This window comes from Camarhynchus parvulus, chromosome 1 (assembly GCF_901933205.1).
Source record: "Camarhynchus parvulus chromosome 1, STF_HiC, whole genome shotgun sequence".
Lineage (NCBI taxonomy): Eukaryota > Metazoa > Chordata > Aves > Passeriformes > Thraupidae > Camarhynchus > Camarhynchus parvulus.
Window position 1 is genome coordinate 109,374,462 of NC_044571.1, and position 12,307 is coordinate 109,386,768.

Here is a 12,307-nt window from a genome sequence, read left to right on the forward strand (position 1 = left end):
GGACTTAATTAGAAATTCACTGTATGTGACTATGTGTGCCTTTTAGTTTTGAGATTCTTCTTTTTTGGTATCTTTGTTTGTATTAAAAGAAAGAAGTCTCAGTACTGAGTCCTTAACACAAAGGTGAAAAGTTTTTACTATTCCCATTTTATATGAACTAAAAATAAATTTAAAAGTGCAGAAGATAACTTGCAGAAAAAAGGAGCCTGGGCTTTCAGTTGGAAAATAAATAAATAAAAGCATGCTCCTGAGTGCTTGTTCAGTCTCAAAACCCTCCCTTTCCCCAAACTGTCTTCTTCAAAGCTTAGCCCTTCAAATTGTGGTGAAATACTCTAATTTTACATTAATGTTGTAAATGACATTAAGGCATTAAATCATTACCACAACATTAAAGCTGACTTCTCCAGCTGACTTTTGATTGGGCTAGAAGAGGTGGTCCAGACTTTAAAGCACAATGCAGATGAATTTCCTGCAGTCAGGTGAATTAAGAAATTGTGCAATTGAGCTTTTGTTATTGGGCTGAAGAAGAATAGTGTATAGTTGACATTTTCAGGTATGAGAAGTCTGTGGAGAAACTTGTGGTGGAGTTGTTGGCTTAATTTTATGGATGAATTGTCCAGCTATTATCCCTGAACACTCTCAAGGCAGCTACTTTGAAATTGCTTTTTGTTGATAAATACTTGAATAGTGGGGTGTATGGTTGAGCTGTATGAACTGATCTTTCTTCATTTATGGTGACTTTAGAAAAATAAGATACAAATTTCTTTTCCAGATAAGCTTAAAAGTATTTTGGAAAGGTCAAGAAAATAACATTCCAAACCACACTAATAGTTTTGAGGAATATGTTTGGCACTTCTAGATTTTTACATTAAAATACTGTTTCTCATTAAAGAAAACTTTTAAAATGAAGTGATTTTTTATAACACATATGAGATTTTTTTTTAATTTCATATTGGATTAATCATTGAAATTGAATGCAGAGTACTTCAGCAGCAGGAAAACTCTCCCCAAGCCCTTTCACAATGGAATAATAACAATGTATACAATGTAGCAATATAACCTTTAACAATATATTCTAATATGTAAAGGTCCTTCCTATTTGAATACATATTGTATGTGATCTAAATGGTTTTGGATAATACTTTAATAAGACATAACTCTTGAAAATGTTTGATTTTCTCTGTGCACATGAAATGTGATATGATAGTTCTAATGGAATTTCTGGAAAGGAAAAGATTGTGCGGATATACCAAATATGTCACTCTTGCTCTTTTGACTGTTTTAACTGACATTCAGTACTGTTGAGTTTATTATCACTGATTTGCTGTAGTGGCAAAGATTGCTCTCTAATTTTTCACCCTTTGCTATTGCTTATACCTCCAACTTTACTGAACTTTACTTCAATTTACCCTTTTTTTTCTTTGAGATGCCAGCTTGTAAAATTATGATGTCTATGAACATCATATGCAATATTAATGAAGAAAATATTAACTCAATGATATCGCTTGAGACTGATGATAAAGTTATAATCTAACAGTTGCTAATTATCTTTTTTCATCTAGACCATTTATTATTCAGGAAACTCAAACCATAAAGACAATATCGAAGTGACTTAGTGATTTTTTCTAAATTGAAGCCTTTCCTGCACCATGAGGTGGTGGAATGCAGATGAGGGTGTCCTGTCCTTGTCTTTCTCACATGGTGCTTCCATTACTTACCTTTCCTTTGAGAATAGGTTCCTCAGTGTTCACTCCATCCAGGAAAGAAAATAGAACATGATCTAAGTGATATTGCTTACACTGGTCATACCAGGTGATACATCAGAACTGTGCTTTTCTCCAACTGAGATTGTGAATCCTCTTGGAGATAGATGGAAATGCCTTGGAGGCTGAGGGGGTAGGGAAAAGCTTCTGCAAATATGCATTTCTCTTAGTGAGTTTTGGGAACTTTCATATCTGAGCCTTCTTGATCACATATGAAGATGAGCATGGAGGCTTAGATAGAAGAAGTTAGCTTATCTCAAACCATTCATATTTCTAACACCCATAACTTTATATTAATAATTATTAGTACTTACTATTTTATTTTTTATACTTAATTTTTATTTATTAATTGTTTGGTGAATTTTTCTGGAGTTTATCTTAGCCTGCATTTCTATGCTATATTAAAAAAAATAAATAAAATGTTTCTTACATCAATTAACATTTTTCTTAGAGCAAGCAAGGTATTTCTCCACTTGGTTTCAGTATTTAATTCTTTCAGTATTGAAACTGATGAGAATTTGAAATATCCCTAAACCCTCAAACTCAAAAATCTTCCTCACATCACTCTTCACAGCATAGGTTCAATCTAAATATGTGCTGGGACCTAAGGTGTCTTTAGCCCCTCCTCTATGCTGCAATCACAATTTTTTTTTCTAGCTCTCACTGCTTGAATTCTTGATGCAATATAATAAAATTCTCTTAGCTTTGTAATTAAACTCACTTTTTTTATTGCTGAATCCTATCACAGACTTTCTGCATTGGATCTAACTCTGACTAGTTATGCCTTAACATGAATCACTTTGCTTTGTCTCAGAGATTCCAGAGTGTTTTGGCAGCTTTCACAAAAGCTTGTGGCATCAATCTTTCTCTATGATTCCCACAGAAAGGGGAGCAGACAGCAAAAATAACCAGGAGGACAGTAAGGGTGTATCTCAAAACCATCCTCATGTTCAAGGAGACAAAAAAAAGGCAAAAAAACTATTACTACCAAAGCTGATGAAACTTGGAATCTACCATATGAGGATGTCCCAAAATGTCCTGACTTCTTTCACCAGGCTGTGGTTCCCTCACGAGCGCTGAGAAAGTTCTAACCCCATGTGAAGGAACTTTCCCAACAGGTGCTTGGGAAGAGGTGTCCAGATGTGTGGTGTAAGCTGATATGTCATTTGTGACAGACACCCCAAGAGTTTTCAGTCAGGACCCTTTGTTTTCCCTCCTCTGGTATCCACACTGCTTGTTTATTCCCTTGAAGAAAAAAAAAATGTTTTCCTTGGTAAACTCATGCCTGAGGCAGCTTTATCTTCCAGCTGAAACTGCCCTTATTAATCCTCATGGCAAGTGTAGAAACAAACAAATCAAAGGAGAGGAGGAAGGACAGAAGAAAGTTTGGCAGGGAAAAACTCACGGAGTGGGCAAAGTGTTTATTCTTCAGATATCACTGTGGGTCATTGCACCAGTGGATTTATTTTTCCCCCTGGTTTTGTAGTTTATATTTTCTGCAGGTTTCCCAACCTTTGATTGGTGGGAAGCAGGGAGGATTGAGGGATGCTGACGTGTTGAAGTGCCTGATGGAGGAGAGCTCTGGGTGGCTTTCACCATTTTGGAGCAGGAATTGAAATCTCTTTGCACTGCTTTGTGTATCACTTTGTTTAAACATAAATTAGCAGATATGATCAAGTATTCTTTATTAAAAAAACCTGTTATTTCCACTGGTGAGCTATCCTGCTTGATGGCATGATTGTTAAGGTACTAAATGTCTGCCACCCTGAAGGGAAGCTGGGTAATTTGAACAAAATTGAGTCTTGACAATATTTCATGGATCCCACCATTCACAGTTATGTGTTGCATAAAACCAAAGAATCACAGTAGGAATTCAACTACATGTACAGAACTCCTTTGAGGACAAAAAACCCCAAACCCCCAAAAAACAGAGCAAAAAGATGGACAGCTGGAAAGATAGAGCCTTATTTTCTCAGGTAGTGTACTTTGGTGATAGGAATGTGAGAATTAAGTGTATTAGTCAGAGACAGTGCAATGAAGTGCAAAAATCTATGTTTTAGTTTGCACAGTGCCAGTCACTTTCCCAAGGTGATTTTCAATAAGATACAGCAATCCCACTGTGATAAAGTGTTTCAGATTAGTGTTGGACCCTTTGATTTTATTTTGAAATAAACTTATTTAAAATAAATTATAGTCCCTGTTATCTCCCTTTACTAACCTTAGAATTATTGCCATGAGTTTGGAGTTGTTAAAGCAACTTCAGTGATCTGCCCTGAATTTCTCAGAGAAACGAAAGTAGCAACTGTAATAAAATAGAGATCAGCAATCTGTTTATCTCCATATAGTTTCAACACGCCCTATAAGGACATCTTGGAAAATTCTCTGTACTTTCTTTCTTCTCAGTGCAATTCTGTCTGTCTTTTGAAATTATTTTTTGTGTGTGTGTGTGTGTGTGTGTGCAGAAAGAGTCAAGTGTCATTCTGAGAAAGCTGTCATCTTTGTTCAAGGCTGCTGGGTGTCTGAATTTGTATTGTGCATTAGCTTTTCCTTATAGGTTTTCAAGGGCCAGCTGCTGGTACTTTATTTCATTTAATTTTGAAAACTCCTATTTTATGGCTTGGGAAAACAAGGAAATATGGCTTGTCTGCTTACTTAAAAAGAATAAAAATGAGCATCACAGCCTTAATGTGATTTTTAAGCAGTGGCAATGGGCTTAGAACACCATATTAATAGTGATAGAATGGTGTGTTTCTGGGGAAAATTGTGCTGGCTTTATTCATACAAGATGTTTTGTGGCTTTTGTGGTAACATTTTGTCCTGAATGCAGTGAAATTTGCACTGCAGGTATAAGGACAACTGCTTTTTTAAATGCAATTTTGTTTTCTTTTGAGGTTTTGATTTTCTGGGCTTTTTTTAGTAGAGTATTAAAATGAGCCTCAGGAGATCTGTTCTGAACTCCCCTGTCAGGCTCAGAAGTCTGTAAAATATAAGACATTCCACTTAATTCTCCTGTGTTCATCTCCCCAGCTGTGAAATGGGAATACTACTGTTTTTCCTAAATTTGATCTGTACTGCCCACAAGATGATCTTACAGGTCTTCGAGGCAGTTTCTGTATTTGTTAATGTAGAGCTGTGAACAAAATTGAGACATATATATTTATATATACATGTATTTTTATAAGTAAGGTATCTTTATTTGAGGCTGTGGTCTCAAAAAATGCTCTAAAACTTTTCTTATTTATTTATTTAAAGTGTTGAATTACCAAATTCAGGCAAGTTGCATAAGGTTCAGTGCAGTATTTGTAGCTACTTTAATGAGAATGGTGTTCTTTTATACAATACAGATTGACTCCTTTAAAACAGCAGGCTTTGTTATTATTACTACTATTGAACTGGAAAGGACTTTTTTTAACTGCTGACAAAACTTGTGCTAAGTCAGGGGGAAAAAATTAGGTTTTACAGTGCTCCAGGAGTAAACTTGTATGTATTATATTCATGTAACTCCAGAACATCGAAGCTCAATGTTTGTGTTGAATACTTGGTTTAATTTGTCCTTAGAGGTAAATCTTGCACTAATAACCATTAATAAAGTAAAACTTAGAGGGCTTGAAAACAGATTCTTCAGTAATAAATAATTTTTCTACTTGAGAATTTCAATTTTTCCTGCAGTAAAATAATTTTCAAGGCGTAATTATTGAAATAATTAACTATTATTTTGTTAAATTTATCATTATTTAGAAGACTCTGTGCGTCACCTGGTTTTAGCACAACTAGAAATTAAGAAATGAGGCATTACAGCTTATTAGCTTCCTACAGTCCAAATGCTGCAGATAACTTATTCCCCACCAAAACTGAGCAGCAATAGGTAAATATATTGTGAGACAGTACATTATGTCACATTTTATTCTTCTGCTTCACTGGGAGAAGGGACAGGGAGCTTTTTAAATGGCTGGGCTGGTGACAAACAATGAGTGTGATGGGTAGTGAAATGGGAGCGTGTTCCAGCATCTCCAGGCCTTCATTGCAAACTTCTCTCTCTGTTCCAAGGGAGCTGCAGCCAGAGTGCTTTTGCTGATAGCAAATTCAGTGGAGTGCTGTGGGGAGCAAAACGATCCCTAAAGTAATCACTGAGGGCTTCAAAGGCCAGACCCGACATTTGGAGAGCTATGAGCCACCAGTGCAGCTCTCAGATGTTCAGGTTAGATGCTTTCCTGTGAAATGCTCAGTTCAGGTTTCCTGGGTCCCTCTGTGCAGCTCCACCAGCTGTGAGTGCAGCAGAGTGCTCCAGTCTCCAGGTGACAGAGCCAAATTTGTGGCAACATCTGGTGCTGTGCAGAAAGGTCATGTCTTAATATCCATTAAAAAAAAAAAAAAAACCCAACAAAAGACCTTTCTTTCAGTGTTTATTGTTACTCTTAGAATTTTTAGCAAGCACCCACAAGCATAATAAAGCACATAGTCCCAGTGTCTACTAAATCCTGGATTCTGATTGTGCAAGAGAAGTGTGGGCACTGCCTCTACTCAGCATATTCTGCTTGTTAGGGTGATGCCTTGTGAAGGCTGACCTAGAATAGAGACTAGATGGGGTTAAAGAATAAAGTAGGTATTTATTAAAAGGCCTCCATGGATACATCTTGGGCAATAGAGGAGCCTGGCCAGGGCTACACCAAAGATGAACCCAAAATGCACAACCAGTCATGAGGTCTCTCCCTTTTTTAAGTTTTGGTCCATTTGCATGTTGGAGTTAATTGTTCAGTTACAGCTTAGCTTATGAAGTCCTATCCTTTTTGTTTTTCTGCTTCAGTCCACTGTTGTTTATGCTCTTGGGCCTGAAGTTTGGATCATTTGTCCTTGGTCCCCAGCTAGAGGAGGAATTGTTTTGTCTCCCTGCTCTGTGAAGAGAGCTCACCATCCCCTCATATGAAGTGTAAAACTACACTCTAAAGCAGTACAGAATCTGAAAAATATAAAAGCTAAAACCTAAGGCATTAAGGGTGCCCACAGAAGGTGGCAGAGGTGGGTTTTACCTAAATATCCTAAATACCCCTCCTGCCTTCCTGGCCCAGGGCCCCACAGCTCTGCTGAGAGCTGACCTGGATCTGGGCAGATGCACCTTGAGGGAGGAGAGAAGTCAATGCCAGTCACTGCTCTCAGCCCTACAAGCTTGTCCTCCCTTGCCATGCCTTCCTACCACACTGAGGTACTTCCATCCCCCTGCTTCTTCCTTCTCACCTGCCTGAGATCCACAGCTGTTTTCTTTCTGGCAGCTCTCACATCTGTCCTGAGCCTGACCTGGCTTTACTTGTGGAAAATCAACCTTTCACACACCTGTGGTCTTTGTGAGTGCTGCTGTTGCTCTGGTGCACAAAATAAATGAGATATTCGCTACAGGAGTTCTTTCTAGACAATTTAGGGCCGCTAACTTCTTCATATTTCAGTGTCAAATGAGATGGCATAATCAGAAATAACTTGCTACTACACCTTGTTTTTTCATATTCATCACATTTTTTTATTTTTTCATAAGCAATTGTGGTCAGAGCGTGTGTTGTAAAAGGTGCCACAGTGTGATATCAGGCCTTCATTATAAGTGATTTGGGAGACACCATACTGCCAGTACTAAATACTAATATTAAAATGTGCTTTGTTCATCTGAGTTGTATTCTTAACTTTCTAAGGGCAGAATTTGGGCCAGGGTTGGGCAGATTTGAAGTTTTTGCTTGGCTCTTTGAGAAGAGAAGGACACAGGCTTTTTTTGCTCTATTTTTTAATACTTCATCCTCCTTCATTTGCTACTGAAACCTATTGCTTTTGAAATAGGGGAAAAAAACCTAAGAAACAAACCACAAATGAACTAGCAAGCTACAAAACTTTCTATAAGATTAGAAAATTATTGTTCTTTCTAGTTAGTCCAACTGTGTGTCTTGCAATATGAACTCATCCACTCGAAGATTTTATTGGTATAACTAAAGATATAGATCTACATGGAGCTTTTGTTAAAAGGGTTTGGATATTGTTAATGACATCTGATTTGCGAGCAAAAATGTCAAGCACATAATTGCCATTTCAGAGTTTCATAAATCTGAATCAATTAGTAAAAAGAACCCCTTGACCTCGTGTCCATGAGCATTCATGATCATCCAGTCTAAGTGCTAAGGAGCTATTGGCACATGATGTTCAAGCTGAGTGATCCTTTTGTTCAATCCCATTTTCTTGAAGCAAGGTAAATGCAGCTCCCTTTGAATTTAAAACCTTGCTAAATTATTTAGTGCTACATATCACAGACTGATTAAATTTTTCACAGAGTAGTGAGATTGTTTCCCAGGTAGGTCATCACTCAGTTCAGTTTACCACTTAAAATTTCTTTCATTCTCAGTCAAAATACAGCAAGGACCATCCATCATTATCACTCTGTCCTTTAATTTTTCTGTCAGCTTTTGTCAGGCTTGAAACAAAAGCCTTTACATTTTTATCAGCTGCAGCTATTGTTGTCTGATTTGTGCTCAGTCATGTCAAAATATCGGTTGTGTTTTTACCAAAAAAGTCAAATATTTTCAATAGGTCAGATCTATCTTTCACATAAGCCCGCTAAACCAAACAGAACCATTTCTCATTTCTTTGGAAATGGAGAGTAAAAATGCTCAGGGCCAAATTGGCAGGGAGAGTAAATTATCCAGACTCTCTGCACTTAAATGGATGGATGTCTTCTGCCTTAGCAAGGAGAACACGGCATCAATTCAAGCAAGAAGGAGAAGCAAACAGGAAATTTTGAGCAGATGGGGCTCAACACTGCTTTGAGCTGATCTGGTCCAACACTGCCCTGCCACTCCTAAGCAATTTGCATCTGTGCCTCTGCTAAAGAGCAGCTTGAACACCAAGCCCAGTTTGCCTGTTCCTCCTTTTTCCACCATCCTTTTTCCAAGCCTTCAGGGTACCTGCTGGCTGCTTTCCCCTGGCTCCTGCCTGTGGTGTGTCAGCAGCAGCAGTGCCACAAGGAACACCTTTGCAGAACTTTGCTCTCTGCAGCAGCTCTGACATGATGCCAGGTCTTCACTGAAATGAGGGTTCTTGGCTGAGTGTTTGCAGCTGAGCTCAAACCTCCCTGTGCCACCAGAGAGACGTCAGGAGCCCATCTCTCCTACTGAGTGTCCAGTTCAAGCCTCACCTGTATAACCTGTGGAACAGAAGTGGTGAAGAGTCCATGGGAGTCCCTTGGCATGAAGGTCAGCCCCTTTTCTATTTCCAACAGCTTTTATGGAAACAATTAGTTCTCCATGAGTTGTTTGCATTTCAGAGCTAGCAAGATGATGAAGTTAATACCAACTTAATTACATTATTGGATTTTTTGACTGAATATCTGTCTGTCAACAAACATCCAGTTTAGAAGTGAGGTTTCAAAATTAATGGAGACAATTATTGCTTGACTTCTAGATCTCCTGAGCATGGCTTTTCTATCTTCTTTGGTTCCCCATCTGCAAAATATAGCTATTTTCTGCTTCACAGGAGGCTAAGGATTAATACCTTAGTATTATTGAAATAGCAATCTGGCACAGTGATTTGGGTATGGCTACTTGAATTAAAAAGTTCCGCTCTGCAAGGTCTCTTGGTCATAATGATCCTTGGTATTTAGTGGCATGAGAGGCATAAAAAAATAATTCATTTTCAGCTGAACATTGTGTACAACTAGATTCAGAAATTGCAAGACAAGGAAGTGGAAATTAGTTTCACTCCAGCACAGATTTCTTGGGCAGAAATCTGCAAATCCATTCTGTTAAGATCCTCCCTGATGGAAAGTTTAAGAGGACAAATCTACATTGTCCCTATGATGGCATGTTCTGAGCAGCTGCCATTAGGGAGCTCTGGGTGACAACGTGTGTCTTGCTAGTGAAAGAAGTTAGGTTTGCCTTGCATTAAAAAAAAAAAAAAACCAAAGTCCTGCAGGACTAGAAATAGGTCAAATTGTAATTCTCTTTTCTGGCGTGACATGGAGCAGCACAAGCTCTGTGAAGCACAGTGACCCTTATGGCTTAAACAGAAGCATATGCTGTTAAGTATAATTTTTTTTATCTGCAGTCCTTGTATTTTTGGGAACTTCCAAACCCATTTACCTCCCACACCTGCAATGCATGATGAGAGACTGAGGAACCCTGGACGTTGCTTCCAGTTTATTTTTTGAATTGCATATTCTGTATTCTCTTGTGCAAAAGCCTTTTCAAGGCAAAGTTTTCACAAGAATCCATATATCCTGGAAGAACTGATAGGAGTCATTCTGTCAGACTCAGCAGGTGCCTTACACACAGGTCTTTTCAACATGGGGATCATTTCAGAATGCTTGGATCTGGGCTGTCCAAAGAAGGATTTAAGGATGAGATGATCCAGGCATTCCAAAAAGTGTTGTCTGGAGAGCTCTGAGTTATTTGGTTACTTTGCACATTCCTGTTGCAGGCTCTCATGTTGTTAATGGAGCATTCCACTGGGCAGAGCCTTGAACATAAACTGGTACAAACCAAACCTTTCTGGAGTCCAGAACAGACATCAGTTTCATTGCCTGGGCAATGTGATGCTCCTCAGACTGCTGATTCCTGGTTTCTCCTCATGCTAGGGTCTTTAGGAGCAAGTCCTGGTATTGCTGTGAGCAAAGTAGACAGACTGCAGTAGTTTGCACAGTGAAATTCACCTCACTCTGCAAAGAAAGAAAGCAAATGCTATCCCTTGTTTTTGCATCCCGTTTGAGAAAACATATTTTCTTTGAGGCTTCTGCCAGGCTTCCATTTTGATGTTTGGCATCAGAGTTTATGACTTTCATCAGAAAACTAATATCTGCACAAGTTTTCATTATTCTTAATCTGATGAGATCCCATGTGTATTAAAACACTGAAATATCCTAGTTCATGGTAGCTAGAATGCTTCCTAGGTAGCCTTTCATTTAAAATAAGAAATCTTGTTTGAAATTCTTTAATCTCAAGAGAAACCAGAAAGTTCTAAGTTAACAAGTGATTCATGTAAGCTATTATTTGGTAAAATAGGTAAACAGCATGCTTGCAGATTGGATAGCTCTGTCATAAAACCATAACTTGTCATTGCAGTCTTAAGTAATTGGTATTTAAGAAAGATAATGAATGGAACCATGAGTCACACTAATTAGTTTTACGTACAAGAATGATGTATACAGCTTTCCTAATAAGCAAGGTTTTGCTCTCCTTATGAAGTAGGTGGGGTTTTTTTCTCTTTGATTTAATTTTTAACAGATGCCTATCAGGGAAGGAGTTTCCCTTTATGAGAAGAAATTGCATAGATCAGTACATGTGACATGTATCTTTTTAACATGTTAATTTATTTCTAATGCTTGTTATACTCAGTTCTATTTCATTATTGTGGTACTCACACTCCAGGTAAAATTATCATTATTCCTGGTGATTAATATGGCAACAACTGTGAGGGTTTTGAAAAGCCTGTTCTAATTTTTCTGTCTGGAGAATATTTTATACTGGCAATTAGATTAAATATCAGTGTACATTAGATTAAAAATCAGTGTAGAGATGAAAGATGTGTCTTTGTTTTCTGATAGCTTCAGAAGTAGAACGTCATACAGGTATAGATTCCAGAGAGCACAGTGGTATTTTTTATCAAAACTAGAGGAATACAGAAAATAGTAGGTGACTTACAGAGTAACTAACAAGGAGACTCCTAAATTTGGACAATAATCTGTCATCCAGCATGGAAATAAGGTAAGCATGTTACTTTGAAGCCTTAAGAAAGTATGCAATGCTGAACTCGAGGTTTCTGCATCTGAAGTGTGTTCTGTAGGGCCCAATACTGAAAAGCTCTGAGCTACTTCAGCTTCCATTGATTTCAGTCTGAATTGATGGTACTCAGGGACCAATTGCATTTCTTTCCAAAGCAAGGGAAGACAGATTGTGGGTCAGACTTTTGCTCTTTTATTGCAGTGAATAGCACCCTTCAGAAATATTTTCAGTGAAATCAGTATGGAATGGGTTACTCACCATCAACTGCTGAGAAAAGAGTCCTTCCCTTTCAAACCTGCCATATAAATAATCTGAAAAATGTCAGATGCTTAGGTCTTCTCAGAAGTGCTTTTCTCTACTTCTCTTCAGAGCTTTTGTTTTTTGTTCTTTAAAACCTGCAATCACCTTATAGGCAAAGTGCTATTGATCTTTATTGCTTTTGTCAGTGTAATCAAAATATTTTCTATGTGTACATCTGGTTATGATCTGATCTGTACTGGAGCATTCTGCATCAGGTGTTGTTGGTTCCTCTGCAGAGAAGCAGTCATGCTCCTAATCCTGGCATTCCTGCACTTGCTTGAGCAAAACCTGAAGGGTTTTATAGGATGCTGTAACCATTTTTTGTATTAATTTTTTCTGACTTGCATGTATGCTTTTTTATCAGTAATATTATTATCATTTCTGATTTTTAGTTTGAAGGTGTTTTAGAAAAATACTGATGTGTACTAACAACAAATTGTAAGCATTAAGAATGACTGAAAGATGACTGTGCCTGCAAATTAGGGTAAAGATTTTGAAATA

The 12,307-nt window shown here is 37.8% G+C and overlaps 1 protein-coding gene across 3 annotated transcripts in view; it reads left to right on the plus strand.

The window, feature by feature from the left end:
* Positions 1–12,307, plus strand: part of CADM2 (cell adhesion molecule 2) — a 578,457-nt gene that overhangs the window by 515,412 nt on the left and 50,738 nt on the right. The window lies entirely within an intron of this gene.